The sequence below is a fragment of the Micropterus salmoides genome, unplaced genomic scaffold (assembly GCF_014851395.1).
Source record: "Micropterus salmoides isolate LMB-PRFRI ecotype aquatic unplaced genomic scaffold, ASM1485139v1 Ms_hic_scaffold_20, whole genome shotgun sequence".
Classification (NCBI taxonomy): Eukaryota; Metazoa; Chordata; class Actinopteri; order Centrarchiformes; family Centrarchidae; genus Micropterus; species Micropterus salmoides.
Genome location: NW_024041151.1, coordinates 27,481,554 through 27,502,884, shown reverse-complemented (window position 1 = coordinate 27,502,884; position 21,331 = coordinate 27,481,554). Strand labels below are relative to the sequence as shown.

General features: G+C 38.5%; 1 protein-coding gene across 1 annotated transcript in view; it reads right to left on the bottom strand.

Moving 5' to 3' along the window:
- The window catches only part of rab27b (RAB27B, member RAS oncogene family), a 73,887-nt gene extending 58,883 nt beyond the window's left edge, over positions 1-15,004 (bottom strand). Inside the window, exon 1 of the mRNA XM_038733892.1 lies at positions 14,765-15,004. The gene's annotated coding sequence lies outside the window, so the exon portion shown is untranslated. The remainder of the gene's footprint in view (positions 1-14,764) is intronic.
- Between the last annotated feature and the right edge of the window lie 6,327 nt (positions 15,005-21,331).

Here is a 21,331-nt window from a genome sequence, read left to right as displayed (position 1 = left end):
TCTTTCTCTTTGAATCTCACTCATCCTTGACTCGCTTCTCCTGCAGCTTCTCCCTTTCCACCCCTCTCTCACTCATCTGTCTTTGGGATCGCTTGTATCCAAAGTAGCACAGTTTTCCCTTGAAGCCGTTGCTACAATGAGGCATGCAGAGACTACTGACGTACATCAAGCAAACTCCTCACAGCTAGAGAGGGGAGATGAGGGATCAACACAAGTAATATACAAACCTCACAGCCCTTAGAACTTTAAAAGGAAAATAAGTCAGGGTTGAAAAGGTTTTTTTTCCTAATGAGTTTACAGTTGTATACTAACAAAAATTCTTATTAGATTACTGAGACATAAAACCACTTATAGCTCTGAAGGGTTATTGAGGCAGTTGTGGATGAGTTACCCAATTTAACATACTTCTTTCAGCTTGGCTTTTACTTAGAATAATAGTCAATTACATCCAGTATTCATTTTATGGAAAGTGGTTTGGTGATTTTTAATCTATTATGATGGTCTCAGTTTTATTTTAATGCAAAGTAGGCCACATTTAGGGCCATAGCCAGGATTTTAGAAATACTGACGGAGATCATGAGTCAAAGTAACCCCAGAATTCTGTCTGAATTTTTCATATAATTAGAGACATTAAAGACCTGTCAGAACAAAAATTCTACCCATAAATAGTAGATATAAAAATTCAGGAATCAGCCTACTTTTCAGAGAAGTAAACTCCCTCTAAAATCATATTTATAACACCTGTTGAAAGCCATGAGCTACATTGTCTGTTTCATTATTTAAAAAATTAACATTAGCCGATTTATAATTATCTGATATTTACTATTCTGAAACACTGATATCCATATATGCCTCAAAAACAGTCTTATACACACGCACTTGATCAAAAGCACACAAAAAGAGGAAGATCCAACATTTTAGACAAAAACAAAACATACACACACTCACACACACACACACCCCGCAATCCCCAGAGTGGCCTTTCTGTGAATATAGTACATCCAGTGCTGCTGGTTGCATTCATTATTAATAAGCTGCCATTAGTTTCTAATCTGCTGCTTCCTTTTACAGCACAGACATACTGTGCACAATTTTGGTCAACACAGTGACCTATACGATGCCTGTCAAAAGTACCCAAAGCACAAAGTCAGGCGTGGCAAAAATCATGGCCTGTGTGCCAACTATGGCCCACCGCCCGATTTTAAATGGCCCGCTGTTAATCTTTTGGTAATTAAATAAATAAATAAACTTGAATATTGCATGATCTTGTATGTACATGGCACATCCTAGGTTAAACACTAGTTTAGATGTTGCTGTCATCTTGAACAACTACCTGCTTGATTCCACCAGATGCTCCAAAAAAATGACCAAAATCAACACAATCTGAGCAAGTCAACAAAATCAGGCAGGCAAAACATTATACAGCTGTGTCCAGTGGAATCAAGGCATTAGTTTGCACTCAAGAGGCGCTGTTATTTTGAACAACTACAATGATGAAATGATGAGTTAATTAATACATGGTGGAACCAAAACTACGATAGCGAGTGAATGTTCAAAATTTGAGAATGTGGCCCGTGACTTCTTCTATTTTTCAGTATATGGCCCATAATCAAAAAGGTTTGGCCAACCCTGCACAAAAATATATCTAAATCTTTTTAGCAAATACTCAAATCCCAACCAAATGTACTGAAAATTGTCACTGATTCCATCTCTGGATGTTACTGCCTGCTCTAAGGGACTAAACTAAACTGGTGTTTGTGCCTTGACTTGAACTTTCAACCATTGCAGTTGGTGCCTTGTTCTAGGGGACTTCAAAAACATAGCGGTGTTGGTGCCTTACTCAGTGGATTAAAAATTTAAACACTGGCAATTTTAGTGCTTTGTTTTTGGATGTTTTAACCTCCATAACTGTCAATTTCTTAGGGAACTGTATTTCTAACCACGACAATGTTGTTGGTTTGCACTACGTGCCTTCTCTAGAGAACTGAATTTCCGTACTGGTGGTGTTTGTGCCTTGCATTAGAGGATTAAATCTCTAATCCCAGTTAGGTTGTTGCCTGGCTTTATAGAACTGAATTTTCAACACTGGCCACATTACTGCCTTAATCAAGGGGATAAAACCTCCAACCAGGGGATTGATAATATACCGCTGTGATGTATCTCCTGCGTTCAAATCAAGCACATCAAAGAAAGTGGGTTCTAGTTACAACTTCAAGTTAATTCTTGAATAAAGTAACATTTTACACTTTTTGCTAACTTTCGTCTACCAAGCTCATTTAGCTCTGTGGTAAAAGAAACTATCAATCCAATTCTGCAGAAATGCTACACCTTTTCCTCCCATAGTGCGGCAAGAAAAAAAAAAGTAAGGGTGGCAAAACTGTTTTTAAATAAATCACTAAATGACAAGGTAGCAGTTTAATAGAGGATCACTCTGCCCTCGCCCGACTCCTGTCTGTCAAAGTGGAGAGAGCAGAGAGAAAAAGTAAAACTAAACTAAAACAGAAAAAATGGGCGGGAAATAATTTATCCTTATGCTTCTTTCTAGCTGCAAATAAAAGAAATCTAGCCTACCACACGGAAGACAGATAGATAGAAAGCCAAAGTGAAATAATGAATGAAAGATGAGAGAAAGCGACAGCTTGTAGAGATGGCATTCAATCCCATGGTGCATTCTTGGCAGTGACATATAGATCTCATTAGTTTTTATGGTCAGTTTGTCTAAAAATGATCTCTGGATCCCTGGTTGTCAATAATTTAATAATGTGCTTAGTTACAAGGATTATTAGTACTGCCTCAAGGACCATTTCAGTGTGATTGAAGTTTTTAAAAGTCATTGCCTTGCATTCCCTCATCATTTACATCATGAGATTATGCTTATGCCTGGGCTCTTGTATCTTTTTATTAGGGCTGCAACTAGGGCTGGGCAATAAAACAATAATAATAATTATCACAATATAATTTTCAATATATCGTCAATACATATTTGCTCTAAATCATTTACCCACAATCACAAACAAATTGGCACCTACATTTCCTATTAAAATATTTATTTTTTTGAAAAAAGATGAACTAATCATATTTGTTGAAAAAGATTTAAATGTTCTAACTCAGACTTCTGAAGTGATCCACTGTTTGGCATCAAGTGTTTGTCACATTCTGACCATAAAGAAAAGTTTAACCACATAATTAACCATCTGGGCCCGTATTCATAAAAACTCTTATTGCAAAGAGTAGCTCCTAGTGACAAAATTCTAAGAAAATTCTTAGAAATGTGGGCGTTTACTCTTACAATTAAAGAAAAAATCCTAGTAAAGCAAAAAGTAATTCAGAAAGCATCTTAACCCTTAAAATAGGTTTTAAAGTCAAAATTGTTAGGAGCACGGACGAGGACTTTTAAGAGGCTTAAGAGTTTCTTTAGTAGAGGAGAAAATGGCAGAAAGACGAAGAGGGAGAAGAAATGTGTTGCAGACAACGGATGACAGTGAGTTAATCGGACGCTATAGATTAGATCGTGCAGGGATCATGTTTGTGACTGATCTTATTAGAGACGCGCTAACATCTCCGACACAGCGCAGGAATGCCGTAGCGCCAGAAATGAAAGTAATCACTACATTACGATATTTGGCAACTGGGAAAATGCAACAATGCAGCAGTGATGATTTGGGTCTGTCACAACCTTCTGTAAGCAGAGTGATCACACAAACAATTACAGCACTTTCAGAACCTCTTATTGTTCATTTCGTTTCCACTGGACATTCCCACCTTGCAGGCTTAAAAAACTGAACCGTTAATAGATTGTGCTATACACTCCCACGTCTGCTTCTTGCCATGTGCTGTGACACCCAGCCCGAATTTTCCTTTTAGAATGGCCTTGTGTTCATCCACTAACTGGGCTAACAGTAAACACTGTTCCTCTGTCCAGTTGGGCTTTCTGGCCCTTCTTGGTTTTGATCACCCGCAAAACCAACATTCAAACCACCAATTAAATAGACATGGCAGCAATAGGTGTAATTGGAAAGAGTGGAATATTTTTTATCATTCTAAGCCAATCAAATACCTTAAGGAAATTAACAGCATGGTAAATAAAGAACATTTCCTTGCTCAGAGTTGCCCTCAGATCAGTCCCTGATCGCTCTTAAGCTCAGACTGTTACATAAACGTTTTTAAACGTTTCTAAATTAAGAGTTTTCTGAGAGGAATCTTTATGAATACGGGCCTGGTTTCTTCAATTTTCACTCAGGAGCAAAAATCAGCCTTTAAACTTGGAAGAAATAATGATTTGACATTTATCGTGATAATTATCGATATCGAATGATATGAAATGTTTTTATCGTGATAACATTTTTGGCCATATCGCCCAGCCCTAGCTGCAACTAATGATTATTTCCCCAAAAAATTGGTTTATAAAACAGAGAAAATGCCCATCACAATTTCCAATTTACATACGTTCTCAAATGTTTTGTCTGACCAACAGTACAAAACCTGAAAGACAGTCAATTAACTATAATGTAACAAGGAAAAGCAGATAGATAAATGATAATGCACAGTAAATGTCTAAAATTTAATTTTGTAATATTGTTTTTTGAGTACTGTAGTGTTGTCTGTGACTCTTTTTTCACCAAGTGTTAGAGGGTACTGAAATAAAATGGGACTGAATAACAACTTCATGCTAGTCAGATTTTCATCTGTCATGCCGTGCTGCAAAATGGTTTCTGTGATACTGTGATATTGCAAACAAGGTTTCTGTAAAATAAATACTCTTACCCATTTTCAAATAGGTCCCTTTTATTTTGGTAATCCTCTTTGTCTCATCTCATTGTCGGAATCCAAACCATCTTTCAGTGGTTCCCTGTTTAGTCTGGAGTGAGACAAGGCTGCATCCTCATTGATCCTCTTCTCACCAAAGACTGGCTCACACCACAGCAGGTAAACCCAGAGACATTCACTGGACCTTGATCAGGCAGCTTTAGCTCTATTGGACTTTGCTGATGCTCTAGCCAACCTTACCACCAACCACAACAACAGACCAACAAACTTGACATATTTGCCTACATCAGCACCTCCAAAACTCAGTTATGTATAAATGTACATTAAAATATTATATTATAAACGTATATTTGACAGAGAAAGAGATATTTTCTCTGATATTACGTGTAGGGCTGAATGATTAATTGCATTTGTGATATTATCGCGATGTGATGAAACGAGATTTTCTAATCGCAAAGACTGCGATTACACTCTAGTCACGCGACACGCAAGAGTAAACCAGTCTGCAGACGAAGCATCAACTTTGCACGTTACGCTGTTCCTTGACTTGTTGTACAACGGCCTTAAGCTTGGCAGAAGCTGACATGACAGAAACTTTAGTGTCTCACAGGGAATGAAAGTAGCACACGCCACCCGCGGGTCTTGTTGTCTGTAGGTAGGCCAACCTGATGATATTATATCATATTATTTAATGCCAGGACTTTACTCAAATTATCTTTCTCATATTATTAAAATTTGACATTTCGTCTCCACCATTGCTCATAATAATAATTCATCCATCACCTAATTTCATCATAACACAGGCCTGACCCACAAGAAAGTGTATGTTTAATCTATCTAATATTGTGTTGGTCATATTATACACCGATTTACACCTTGTCCGTTTTGAATAATACAGAAGGTAAAGAGCTTAAAAATTAATCGCATATTAAATCTCAATATTGGTAAAAACAGTAAACAAACCTGTTGGTGCCGATGTCATTCGGAACCACCGTGGTTTTGATCGTTTCAATACGCGATGTCCTTAAAAACAAGCCTCCTCCACATGGCTCACCTGCTGCTGTTATTATGAAAATACAAATTAATGGAAGAATAGACAATGCGTATGCTGGTGCTAATAGGGATCCTAATAAAGAAAAAGATTTTCCATTGATGAAAAGGTTTTTTAAAAAAAACAAATAAATCAGATATTGGAATCGGCCAGGAAAAATGCAATCGGTGCATTCATTCTAATCTAAGTTATCAGTAAACTCACTGTCTGTTGCCCCCCAACCTCCTGTTGTTGCTTTAAAACTGAAAGCATACTCCAACCCATCCTCTTGTACTGTTGGCCCTGCTTCTACACCATTTCCACCATCCCCAACAAAAACAAACTTACCAGCATCACATAAAATCATGTCCCTTCCCACACCCAAACTTAGACATGAACGGCAGAGCCATCACACACCTAGTCCTCACAACAGCAAATAACACAGATCACCCCCGCAATCATCACTTCACATTACTGCCATCTGGACGGAGATTCAGGACGTTAAAATTGAGGACACTACGCTTCAGCAGGAGTTTTGTCCCCTCTGCCACTGCCGCATTAAACAAACTGCGTTGCTTACGATGTTGTGTGCAGGAATATATGAATGTAGTTATAGGGACTCTATGTATTGCCCTTTTCTGTATATTGCTGTGTTTCAATCTGTGTGTTTCGATGTTGGCTGTGAAAACATACTATGGACCCCAGGTCGAGTAGCCAAGGTAACAACTAATATGGATCTAAGAAAACAATCTTTTGCTTTAATATAAACAGGATTTTAGTAAATGCTTCCTGGACATACAGTGAATGTTTGTTGGTTCGTCTGACCTTTGACCTTACCACAAGCTTGTGAAATATGTGGGGAAAACAGTGGCATTAGCAGACATGCTGAAAGTTGCCCTGAAAGTATTATATTATGTCATTATTTTCAGTTACTATCAGGGATGGTCATTGCGACTCAATACCAAACAGCCGAAAATGGAGTAGTATCGAAACGTCTCCAGTCAAATGAGTACTGCATTTGATCCTTTTTGTAACCAAATTGGGGTGATAAATTACTATTTGTATGGTTTTGTTTGCAGCCAAACATTTTTAACAATTTTTATACAACAATTATTTGATAAAATAATACCAAAGAACTATTATGGCTTCAACAGGTGGCAAGGTATCGATTGAAGCACTCTATTGGTATCGGTATCAATTTAAGGGTAATGGTTTTGGTATTGTAAAATTTGAAACATTACCCAACCCTAGTTACTATCAATGAGTAAGAAAGCAGATATTTAATACCAGTTGTGTAAATATGGCTTACAGGGAACTGGAATGAGTAAAAAGCATTTGAGAAGTAACATTTTAAAACAGCATTTCATTTAGCTCACGCATGAAAAGGCAGTCCACAGATAACAATCACTGGGGGAAAGTGTTAATCATTCATTTATAAATAAACAAACCTTTAATTTGTTTAAAATGAACCGCACAGTTTCATATTATCCAGTAGTGCAGCTTGATGTGATGCTCAGAGAACACAGCATAAGGATGGAGAAACAGCATCTATCTATCTCACAGATCCCTCAGAGAACAATGTGCCTCTGCTGTATATAAATCAACATTAGGCTCCATCATTAAAACAGCACTGCACAGCGATGAGTTCCCCGTCATGAGAAGTAGTAATATTTATGAGTGAGGATAAAGGTTGAGGGGAGAGAATGTACTGCCAAGCTGATTTACTGTCCAGAAGAACAGTCAGTTCAAGAAGAACATTATTGATCCTCCACTCAGACCCAGATTTCTGTTCTCACTCTTTCAATCAGTCCATTTCTCAGTCAAAGTCTCTGTCTCTCTCTGTGGCATAGCAAACTTTTAGGAATGATTTTTCTATCTAATAGTCTCAGGAATAGAGCTAGACTAATAAATTTGCATGGCTAATTCTGCTTCTGGCCAATACATGGGTATCAGCAGATATGCCTGCCAATAAATAACATGTGATGTACAGAAATGTCAGATATATATTTGAACTAATCTAGAAACCACATATACATTACATAGTTTGTCCGCCTCTAAGCAAACATGGAGTCTGTTTAAGTCATTATGACTGATGATTCTGAAACTCTTATCAAGTTCTTCTTCTGCTACACTGAGTTGTTTGTTTGAGCTCACCACATACAAATGCACTTCAATTTCAATGCACTTCTGTCTTTGTCATCCCAAGTTCCTTTAAATTTGCTCTCTCCCTAACCCCCTTTCCGGTTTATCCAGCTGTAAATTATGCAGACTGACTGGCTGGACTGAGCGAGACACTTGAGATCAAATTGTTAACCTAAATGTGTCACACCATCTCCATCCTCCCACCAAAAGACTACAAATGTTACAGAGAGCTTTAAACAATACACGAGGTTGGACTGGTTGCAAATATGGCTGCTGCCTATTTTCATTATTAACTGGTCTATCAGTCTGTTTTTTTTTAATCGAACACCAATTGCTTGATTTTAAACATGAACTGATTTTTTGGCCACTCCAGGGCAGTGAACACAAGCTTTAAACACAAACACATTAGCTAACAGTTGTTTATTTACACATTCAGCAGATATAGAGCAACAGCAGCCTTAGACTTTTGTCTAACTGATGAATATAAGTCCAGCATTTACTCTCCTTTTAGCTCTGGTTTGGTCACCACCAACTCCTGGGACAAATGTCAGGCACTTAAGCTAAATGCTCTGCTATGTTCACCAGCTAGTCTAACTGTGTCCGTCTGCTGCAGAGAGCTGAGGGGAACCACAACATTGCAGAATTCTCTGTGGGTTCATCACTACGAGCGACTCCTTTCACATTCAAGTTGTTAAAGTCTGTGTGCTAAGTGCTCAAGATGCAGCTCAGCTAATATGACTCTTCTTACTTTTGTTAGCATTTTCTTATATTTTATAGACAGCCATCTATTATTATACATCTTCCTTGCACATGTGACGGTTCATGAATGACATGGTCTAAGGCTTTTTAAAATTATTAAAATAATACAATCTCTTGAGAATTTGGAGGCTCTAGACTGAACAGTTTTGGAAAATAATCTAATTGCGATTTTTTTAATCCCAGAGATAAACCCACAGTTCAACCACCAATTAATGAGTCCTTATCTCAGTTCAAATCTCCTCCATCCAGTCCATCTTTCTGTATCCCAATAAGCAAACAAAAAATACTCAGTGTGAGGTTCAGTTCAAAAGTTGGCCAACGAAAATAAAACCAAGTGACGCCTCTTGTGTTTAATAGACAAGCTTAGTAATTCTCCGACAACACCGGAGTTCCCCCGCAGCCTCCGATGCGGGTAAGCAGCGCACTGGCTGTAACCAGGCTGTAACTCGGGACAGACTGGTTTGAAACGCAGTTACACAGATATTTCCTGAGCTGACAGTGGCTGTGTGTATGACGCAGGCGCTGATCGCCACAATGCCCTTACCTCACTACACGTGTCTTTCTGTTGTGCATTTTTCCTGTCTGTCAAAGCCGCGGATGACCCGACGATTTCACCCACCACCAAGTTACCCGCGGGTGGCTGGTGCTACTTAACTAAGGATTATGTAGTGTCAGCTTCTGTCAAGCTTAAGGCCAGTGTACAACAAGAAGGCAAGGTACTTCGTCAGACTGCTTTCGTCAGACCAGAGTGTAATTGCAGCCTTTGCGATTAGTAAATCTCGTTTTATTACATCACGATAATATCGCAAATGCAATTAATCGTTCAGCTCTACTCTGTAGTGTGGAGTATAAACAACACGCCCAAAATGACATACAAGACAATTTTCCAACACAACATATGCAGCTTGGAAAATACGACATATATGAAGGTTTCCCAAAACCACATGTACGAGTTTTGGCAAGCTGGACTGGTGCTTGCTAAGTCGCATGAAGTTTAAGCCATGGAAAAATGTCAAAAAGTTTGTTGTTTGGTGATGTTCAGACAACAAGACTACTTGGTTAGGTTTAGGAAAAGATTGTGGTTTGGGTTCAAATTAAGTACCCTATGTAAGTCACACTATGCAAGTCACGTGAAGTAAATCATCTACAAAATGTTATGTACCTTAAAACATGTCAACTTATCTTCTTCCACACAGTCTCCTCAATGTGTCACTCACTCAATAAGTCACTCATCCTTCCATCCCACCGACCTCCCTACATGGACTTTCTCGCTCTTTATACCTGACGACTTCAAAAAACATAAATGGGTGGAAATAAGCCATTTTTCTTGTGAGGACTGGCAGGATATAAAAGCAAGTGACAGTCAAGGCAGCAATAGAACCAAAAACAGACTGTTTTGTCTCGTCTTGTGATTATTCCTGGCTCCAGCGGGTTTATATTGACCAGCATTTATTCATTACAGCTCTGGTTTGTAATTTAGCTCATTAGTTCTAAGAAAAAAAAACCCCAGAGAATTATTAATTAACCCGATTATTGCTGCCAAGAAACATTTCTATCACTGAAACTCAATTCTGCTGACAGCCAATCAGAAAAGCACACACACCACGCTTGAGTTGGAGAGGAGTGTTAGTGCAAGCAGGCCCTCGTTATCAGGTAGAAATCTTATCTATGCATTAATCATCTTAGGAAGGCTGAATCCCGCTGGTTCTGGCCAATACACTGCAGGTAGGCGGCAGGAGGAGGTGAGAGAAGCTGTGCCAGAGAGGGAAAGACAGAGAGCGGGAGGAAAAGGGCATAGTGGTTAGGGAGAGCCATCCCAGAGTTAAAAGGTCACAGAGAATCATCACAGCAAAACACCTAACCTGTATTCTTGCCAGCTATAACTCTCTCTGGATGAATGTCATAAACCAGAATTTTTAAACATTACCATGGAAACTGCTGATACACCTCATGAAAACTAAATGATAATGGCATGAAAGGTCTACATGATGGAACATGTACAAATAGTTTGACTGTGACTCCAGATTATTGTTATCTCCGTCAGATGATGTGGCAGACAGAGCAGGAAGGAGGGGTGAATGGAAAAGGAGGAGGAGAATTTGGCTGAGAAGACATGGGAACAATAAAGTCTGCATGATTGGAAAGGGAAATGTTAATTACTATTAAGGCCGCGTTGATGGCTCCACATCGCAGACAGTCTGTCATTTCTGTACTGAGCACTCAGTGTCCAATATTCATTTTTATTCTATAGCTCTGCATTTAAATGAAAACAAAACTGCTATAATGTCCCATAATTATATCTGAGAGAGAATATCAGTGTCAATCTTTTGCAGAAAGGTCTGGATGTTGTTTAGACACTCCTCAGCATTAGCAAACATTTTCAACAAACAGCGGCACTTCAGAGGTGTGAACGCAAAATGTCACTGAAATAGGGGAGAAATAACCATTCACTGCATTCACACACCATCACTCACTCCCTGGATGAAACGCATGTCAATCTGCTGCAACCTCGCAACTTGCTGGCATACTTTTGCGCTGTTTTGTTGATTAATTCATCTGTTTATGAAATTTTAACAAATGAATAGCGATTTTGAGGAAGCCGAGGCCTTCAGTGTACAATAATACAAGCAGAGATAACAACCCCACGAGCCAAATGTAATCTGTTATTTCCATTACGAGTCCATCAACTTGGATTGATACTGGAGACACAAAACAATAAAGCTGCCAGCAGCTCAAGGGACGTAGAGTGCATTACCAAACCAATAAAGGCTGCTTCCACTAATTACCTCTGCTCCTTCCATCTTTGTTTACAAACTGATTTATGAGTCAACAAATACCCAGAGTCTGCCTATGGGACGGAGAGAGATACTCCATTACTGTCACAGTGGCAGGGGAGCTCCTCGTGTGTTTATCTGAAGTATCGTCTCTCATTCAGGGAAACACCTACCTGAACAGTTTACGGTGAAGTCAAAACAAGCAACGAGTGCAGACAAAGTACTGGTTGATTTGTGACAGAAGCTGCAAACTATTATACAGACACAAAGCTTCCTATCACATTTACAGGCTGAGAACATGTGTAGTCTCTGCAAAGACATTATTCAGACAGATAATGCGCTCTGAACAGGTTCGAAAAACACTTGAATTTTTGCAGAAACACTTAAAGCTTGGCTGATGTTCCACAGGTGTTATTTTTACCTCATGATACAATAATGAAGCCTGAGGCTGTGCGTGACTTGACAGAAGACAGGAAACGGACGAGCTGAAGTTAGGGACTATCTCAAAAGTGCATGCTAATGGGCGAAAATGTTTTGTCAATATCTTTTTCATTTTTTAAAAGACATTTTCAAACAAAATAGATTTTTTTGGATTTCCTCCCACTGCATGCACAATCTCCTATTATTTTTAAGAGAATACGCATTCAGGCAAAAGGATTATTATGGACAATATTTTGTCTATAGCAGACTTTACATTCATCTAGGCTTCCACCCAGATCATTAACAGTTACTCAGCTTTTATTTAGACTCAAGGTGGCATTCAAATACAAACAATGTTTTATTATGTGATTAATTCAGGCACATGTTCAGAATATTATGTTACTTTGTTGGCAGCTTAACTTATAGATATATGTATCAAGAGCATAAATGGCAGTTTTGAAATTGATTTAATGCAGAAAATCAAGCAGACTATCTAAAAACCTCCAGAATGAGCCACGCCCACTTCCTATATAATCTAAAAACAGATATTTTTGAGACATAATCAGACACAGATAGAAGCTTTGTGTTACCTCTCAGCAACACTCCTGTTTTGTTTTTTTTCCATTGACAATGTTAGATGACCAACAGCACACTTTTCCTCTTTGATCAAAAGTGAAAGGTAAAAGCTGTGAACATAAAAACTGTAAGGGGAGGTAAACGATGACTCCCATGGTGCATTTCAGTAGGGAAACAGGCTATCCAGTGGTGGAAATGGCCACATTTTACTGGGGGAACTATACTTGGGTGGGTGTCGGTGGTGAGTAAAATCAATTCTTATTGATTTAACTCTGCTCTCCTCACACACTGCATTGTTTCCTCTCCTGTCCAACAACAACAATAAACACATGTATTGTCAAATAATCAAGATTAACATAACATTAACGAGACAAGATATGTCAAAGGTGCCACCAATGTTCGAAGAAAGCAAACGACCACCATCGATTTTAATGACTTTCTCGACAGCTTCAGTGATGTTCATAGGTTTTCAATTTAGTCCCCAGCACCCACAGGTGGTCATTTGACTGGGTCCCAGGGAAATTAAGTGGGTACCCATTAAAGACACATTTTTTTGACAAATTGTAGTAGTGTTTAAGGATGGGTCTAATTAGGATTTTTAATACGGTTATCGGTTCACTTCTTCATCAATACGTTTTCATTACTGAAAGTGCTTTTAAAAAAGTATACTTTAAAAAACAATAAATTCAGTACATAATTAGGACTGAATATTGTAAATAGAATTAAATGTTGTTTCTAGAGCAGCAACAGTAATGTTTACAATAGCAAAGTAAATATATGCTCTGACAAAGAAACCCTACTTTGGGGACTGGTTCCAGGGACCCTGGATGTCACGCCTTACCATTGGCTGTATGGGCAGAATCTGGATTTGTGGTGCATGCACAGACAAATTATATTTGATTTAAGAGCAATTTTTCCAAAAACATTGAATAGATTTTCCAAATCTGAGCAGGAACGCCATTCTCTCTCGACTTTTACTCCCAGAATGGCATTTCTGTGGTTGAGTCTGGCCACAGTTAAATACATTCTGCTTAAAGTATGAGAACTGAAAAAAGATAGTTGGTTCAAGTTATTTTCCGGTCTAACATTAAAACTCCCAAAAATATTTCAGCCAGACTTTTAAAAACAGGAAATACAACTACGTGGGCGAAATAATGTGGACACACAAACAAAGTGCAGTAGCCTAAAGCTTGGCTTCAAATCTTAAGTATTTCTCTAGAAACGGCTAAACAGCTAATCTCCTTCATCGGGATTGTGCGGGTGTTCTGATTCTACTCATGCATGAAGTATGTGACATCACCTTTTTCCTACTAATCCCCAGCCACTTCAAACTACCTAGAAGAGCAAAAAAAGAGAATTCTCTATGAAATACTCAACACTGTTATGACTTGTGTTTTCGTGTAGGAATCTATCAATCATAGTAAGAAGCTGAGTGAGAAAATAGGTTTCCGGGGCCTTTAAATATACACCCATATGTGATATAATCTGCTGCTATGACAGCCTCCGCTCTTCTGATTTCCGGCTTTCCACAAGATTTTTGAACCTGGCTGCAGGGGTTTGCTCCCAAAAGGTTCATCCCAAAGGTGTCGGATGGGATTGACGTCAGGGCTCTGTGCAGTCCAGTCAAGTTCTCCCACAACCAACAGGTGGAAAAATGTCTTTATGGACCCGGCTTTGTGCACGGGGGGGCATTGTCATGTTGAAAGAGGGAAGGCTCAAACACAAACTGTTAACACAAAGTTGGAAACACTGTTGTCTAAAATATCACTGTATGTTGTAGCATCATAGAATTCTATTCATTAGAACTTAGGGGCCTACACTAAACCATCAAAAACCACTCCAGACCTAAAGTAGACAGGAATGTCCACCTGACAAGTAACACCTTATCTCTTACATTCCCCCGTGAATTGCAGGCTCATACACACACGTGCATGCACACCCACACAGACACCAGCTACAAACACACTGTATGCCAACTCTACAGAGAAAATGCATGGCAGATCACGTCCACACACACACACAGACATATAACGCAGTAATTTGCCTAAAGTGCCAACGGTGCAGCGCATTGCATGTGCAGATAAACGACTGTGGCTTTAGTGGCTGCAGACACTTTACTTCTCAGCAGATCTTCCAGCAGCCCTGCGTCGGGGCTATGACTCATACCGCCTGCCTTCTCTGGAAACGACAAGTAACACGCTAACGCACCAATAAACAACAACCAAACAATCATCTGCATCAGGCACGACCCGAGCCTGGAAGATTAACGTCTCCTTCTTTTCTCTTTGGCACTTACCTTTCTTTGACGTTATAGAAACAAACTCAGATCCTCCACTCAGGTGTCTGCTGCTGCTGCTGTTGCTGCTGCTGCTGCCTGGCCAGTTCGTCTCCTCCTCCTCCTCCGAGACGTCGCATCTCTTCCACAGTCCTTATGGAGAGGGAAATCAGCGCAGAGATCTCCAAACGTGCCTGGAGGTCGGTGTGACGACCCGGCGGACTGTTTGATGGGGTGCAGTGTGGGGAGTGCTCGATCGTACCTCTGAGAGTCCAACGGGTCTGATGGATGTTGCTCGGCTTCCTCGAGGGGTGGAGGTTTGACGCTCCTGCCGCTTTCAGGGACTCGTCATAAACTCGGATTTCTCAGATGTTCACAAACAGGTGCGTCTGATGATTTAATGCCAGAGGACGTTTTTCACACAAATAATTGCAACCTTCCCTCTGCGTTAAATTTGGAAGAATCGTTACAGGCTATAGCATACCATACAAAAAATGAGTCCTTGCACTGGTTCGAATTATTATTGTATGCAAACATTGATTAGTACGGAAGCGCATTTCATTCACCAAAGAAAAAAAAGTTGTAAGCCTTATCTCATAATTACGAGATGAGGATGTCGTAATTACGAGAAAAGATGTCGTAATTACGAGAAAAGATGTCATAATAACGAGAAAAGATGTCGTAATTACGAGAAAAGATGTCATAATAACGAGATAAGATGTCGTAATAACGAGATAAGATGTCATAATTACGAGATCCCGTAATTATGAGATCCGGATCTCGTAATTATGAGAAAAGATCTCGTAATTAGAGATGACTGGAAAGGTGCCATTTATTACTGAGTTCAGTAAAGTTGGAAATAGATTCACAGATTTGAGCTTCCGGGATCAATAACTCGTAATGAAAACGTGTTTAAAACACAAACGACGCCTCTTTATTATCGTAGTTAATAAAGTAACTAGTAGGGACAAAGATACTAATCTACGGAAGCGCATTGCATTCACCAAAGAAAAAAAAATTGGAAGCCTTATCTCATAATTACGAGATCAGGATGTCGTAATTACGAGAAAAGATGTCATAATAACGAGATAAGATGTCATAATTACGAGATAAGATGTCATAATTATGAGATCCCGTAATTATGAGATCCGGATCTCCTAATTATGAGAAAAGATCTCGTAATTAGAGATGACTGGGAAGGTGCCATTTATTACTGAGTTCAGTAAAGTTGGAAATAGATTCACAGATTTGAGCTTCCGGGATCAATAACTCGTAAGCAAAACGTGTTTAAAACACAAACGACGCCTCTTTATTATCGTAGTTAAGTAGACAACGAGCTACAAGTACATTTTCACATAAATGAGTCTTCCTAGGAGCAGAACAAATGACATTGGTCTCTACGTGCAGCCGGCTGTGAGACGAGTGCGCAGGGACCGAAAACACATTCTGCAGAGATATTCAATAACTCCAACTCGCCCCCAAAATCACCTTACACATTAATGATATACTGCTGGTTATACTACAACACTTTGTTTAGGGTAAAAAAGACTTTTGCATACCTAATATTAGGCCCCATTCTTCAGATGTGCGAAAATAAGCAATATGTTTGCTGCAGGGGCTGCAGTAGCTTCAACAGCTGCGGTACCCTGCATAGAGCAGGCACAGGCACCTGAAGGCGTAAAAGAGCTGTGGACGCCACTGCCATTTGTGCAAATGTTTCAGTGTTTCATCACACCTCTAATCTGACCCCCTAAATGGATCAATGATGTAGGCTATTGGTGAGGGGTATCCGACCGATTTTGGTGGGCCGCTTCGGCCAAAAATGCCAGGGCCGATTTTTTGTCCCAGTATAGCCCTGGCTTACTGTGTCCTGGCTGTAGCTTCACATTTAACAAACAAAACTAGAGTGGTAGGTTGTCAATCTTGTCATCCAGCACTCTGCAAGAAAGTGAATAATAATAATGATCTTTGTCAGAATGTGAAACTATTCCTTGTAATGACTCTCCCTCGCTGGACTCACCAACCAGGTAAAACATCTACAATCCATAAAAACAACAGAGTAATTCATGCACACTTATGTATGCCACTTTCTACAAGAATTCCCTCCAAAGTTTTTCTGAATAAATATACAAATGTCACTATCTTACAAAATCGGTTGAGACTATAGATTCTGTAAAGAGAATGTCACACATTTTGAAACTGTCAGTGTTGTATTTTAATTTGTCATGTTTTTTTAATGGGTTTTATTTGATTAATTTAATCCAAATTATGGCCAAATTTATAATAAGTGTAAATACTCTTAATAAAACTATTAACTTTTGCTTACAGTGCAAACAGAAAAGCTTGTAAAACATTATACCTGAATAACATTAGGTGTTTTTGTTTAATCTGTTTTTTTTCTCAGTTTTTTGTTTGCCATTTGCTTTCATCATGAGAGCCATCTATTTTTTATTTATTCAGTATGTTTCGAAAGTGTTTGTTCAGATCAAAAGTTGTAGACTTTTAATAGTGCTGCAAATCCAAAAATATGCATAATAACAAATTAAGAAAGTTTACCTTTAAGATATTGGAGAACTAAACATTGCACTCTGCTACATACAGCTTAGAACAAATAATTAGTCCATATAAACCTTAAAATCACACATTACATTTAAGTTTTTAGGCATATAGAACATTTTAATCTAGAGACGGTGAGTCAATAGCCCAAACTAAACTACTGATTATTGATAATTCAAACTTCACCAAAATTAGAGCTTGACAGGTAACACTGATATTGCTTACAGCATGTGAATGCAGCATCCTTTGTGTATGACAGCTACATCTAACCTGAAAAGATGTGAGCCCACAGGGTCCTAGTGCCTACTAACTCATTCACTTTGGCCTACATTTTCAACAGGTGGAAACACAAACAATTCTTGTACTCATATTTTACATAACTAAATAAAAAAGAAAAGATGTTGAATGAGATTAAATCAAAAGTGTTTTATTGGATGAAGATGATGCTGATGAAAGGATGGTATTTTTTAAACTCTTGTTAAGAACATAGATATTAAATGTTAAAACATGAGATATCAACAGCAAAAGGAAACTAGAGACTATGGACCGGCTTTGACAACAAATTAGTGTGTATGGTGCAGTGGAACATATGACATGAGAGTTTGGCAAAACAGGTGAACTTTTCTAGATTTATTTAATGTCTTACTGTCCTCGCAGGATCAACTTCATAGACTGTACAATACTTGTTCTTCACCCATTGATTTCTCAAGAGTGGTTGTGAAGCTCAATGTGGGATGCTCTGGCCATTACCATCTTGGCAGTGCCTGACACCTAATCCAAAAATGGGGAAAGAGGTGGAGCTGAGGTATGTTTTGTACAGTCTATGGGTGGGCTGAATGAAGCCTGGTTGCTGAAACCACCTAGTGGCTAGTCACCTGTCACTCAAAACAGCCACACCCTTAATTGGTGAGATATATTATTAAACCCCACCAACAGTTGTCATGAACGGGACAATTAGAGACCAAAACCGTTTTATGTACCAGGCTGTAAATATGTGAATTTCTGCTGTAAAGTTGTGCATATTATCACAGGGTGTCTATGTGGATTTATTTACTTCTGGCGATAGCTTCAGTAACCTATGTATATATTTGTTTTGCTGAATATTCCCTGGTTTGATTCAAGGAATGTAAAACATTAACCATGGTTAGTCTTGCATCAATTGGCAAGAGATTAATGTTTAATTTAATAAAAATTTTGAAAAGTTTTGTAAGAACATGAATTTGGTAAGAACACACACACACATACAGTATATATATATATATATATATATATGTATACACACTGTATGTGTGTGTGCGTGTGTCTATTTGGTTAGGGACATCCAAGCAAAGGTTTAATGCGCTTTGTCCTTCTTTATGGATGTTTGCCAAAAATACTTTGTAAATACGTGTTGACTATGCTCTTATAATAAAGCTCTTATAATAAAGGTTGAATGCTATCTAGATTGCGATGGATCGCTCTATGTTAAAGCCATAAGGTTTTCCCTGGATTTTGCCATCTTGGCAAAGCTAATTCCACAATTTTGAAACAGCTGTGGGCCAAAGCGTAAAGGGTGGGGGTCAGTTTGATCTTAACTACTCGTAATATTTAATGACAGCATCTTGCACGGTTGTGTCGCAATGACAAAATCTGTATTATATATATATATATATATATATATATATATATATATATATATATATATATTAAAAACTTTTATTAGGTACATTTTGTTCATTTTGTCATGAATATAAAAATGTACACCAAACTGAGGTTTAAATGCAACTCAGCAGTGAAAAGGAAGCAGTACGTTTACAGGAGACAAAGGACAACAAAAAAGATTAATTAAAAAAACTTACATTTGTGCAACATGATCAAAAGATAAATCTCCAAAGACCCCTTCACTAGAAATAGGTTGCTAGGAAACAGCTAAATTTCCTGTTACTGCTTTAGCAAACACTGTAATAACCTTGGACCTATTTTGACAGGTTATGTTTTGTAAAACACATTCATGAGCAAACCAGTAATGTTTAAGTGAATTAATGATCTCTCATTCTTTTTCTTAGCGGCAAAATATCTAAATCATAATTCTACACATCAGAAGCTGACTGACTAACTCAGCTCAGCAGTTACTGTACACTTCGGGACGCTGGGGACATGTCCCCACCACTTTTTGAAATAACTGATTTTGTCCCAACCACTTTTTTAAAGCATACTTTGTTAAAAAAAAAAATCTGAAGTATAGCTTGCAGTTAAAAAACAAATGAAAATGCCGTTAGGTTTATTTGCACATTAAGAAAACATTCAGTGCAAAATAAAATACAGAAGAAAATCATGTGCAATGTCCAAAAAAGTAACTTAAGCTAAAAAAACCCCAAAACAAGCTTGGCTACTGATTGTAAAATGATTCAAAAACATGCATGCACCAATCAGCAGAGGTGGGACCAAATCATCGTTTTCCAAGTCTCAAGTCGAGTCCAGACCAATCATGACTGGCAAGTCAGAGTCAAGTGTCAAGTCTCAAGTCAAGGACCAACAAGTCCAAGTCTTAAACTTTGGGTTTTGAGTCCTAAACAAGTCATAATGCGCTCTTCACCAAATTTAAAAAACGTTTCAAAAGTTTTTATAAGAAATGTATAAAAAAATGTATTGAATGAAGCATTAGCCTGTACAGAAAGAAGGCAGAGATGCAGTTTCACACAACAAATGTTCTATAATTTCATGAATTAAATTAAATGTTCATGTGGGGCTGCTAATGATTTTGGTCAATATTGAGAAGTATTTAACAGGATTATTCATTCCCTTAGGAACATTGCAAGAGATTGGACAGGATTCACAGTTACACTTTTACTGTATGCACTGTAATTTGTTGACAGAGCATGTCATTGTGATGCAGGAAAAAAAAAAAAAACATTTTTACAGCACTGCATAGCAAAACGTAAACAATTACAAAATAAGAAATAGAAACATGAAAACACCCCCTCAGGTTGATGTTCCTGTCTATTGGGCCACAGATTCTTATTCACAGCACAACAGATCAGAACTTCATCAATTTACTGTATTGTAAATTAGCATATCATGCAAAAGTTCATTTATTTCAGTAATTCAACTTAACAGGTGAAACTAATATATTATATAGACTCATTACATGCAAAGTGAGACATTTCAAGCCTTTATTTGATATCATTTCAATTATTATTGCGTACATCTTATGAAAACCCCAAATTCAAAATCTCAGAAAATTAGAATATTACATGAAATCAATAAAAAAAAAAAAAAGGATTTTAAATACAGAAATGTCAGCCCTCTGAAAAGTATAATCATGCATATGTACTCAGTACTTGGTTTGGGCCCCTTCTGCATGAATTACTGCCTCAATGCGGCGTGACATGGATGCTACCAGCCTGTGGCACTGCTGAGGTGTTATGGAAGACCAGGATGTTTCAATAGTGACCTTCAGCTCTTCTGCATTGTTCGGTCTCATGTCTTTCATCTTTCTCTTGGTAATGCCCCAAAGATTCTCTATGGAGTTCAGGTCAGGCAACTTTACTGGCCAATCAAGCACAGTAATCCCATGGTCACTGAACCAGGTTTTGGTACTTTTGGCAGTGTGGGCAGGTGCCAAGTCCTGCTGGAAAATGAAGTCAGCATCTCCATAAAGCTCGTCTGCTGAAGGAAGCATAAAGTGCTCTAAAATGTCCTGGTAGACAGCTGCGCTGACTCTGGACTTAATAAAGCACAGTGGACCAACACCAGCAGATGACATGGCTCCCCAAACCAACACAGACTGTGGAAACTTCACACTGAACTTGGATTGTGTGCCTCTTCATTCTTCCTCCAGACTCCGGGACCAAATGAGATGCAAAATTTGCTCTCATCTGAAAAGAGGACTTTGGACCACTGAGAAACAGACCAGTTCTTTTTTCTTTAGCCCAGGTAAGACGCTTCTCATGTGGTTTGTTGTTCAGGAGCGGCTTGACAAGAGGAATACGACATTTGAAGCCCGTGTCCAGGACCCGTCTGTGTGTGGTGGCTCTTGATGCAGTAACTCCA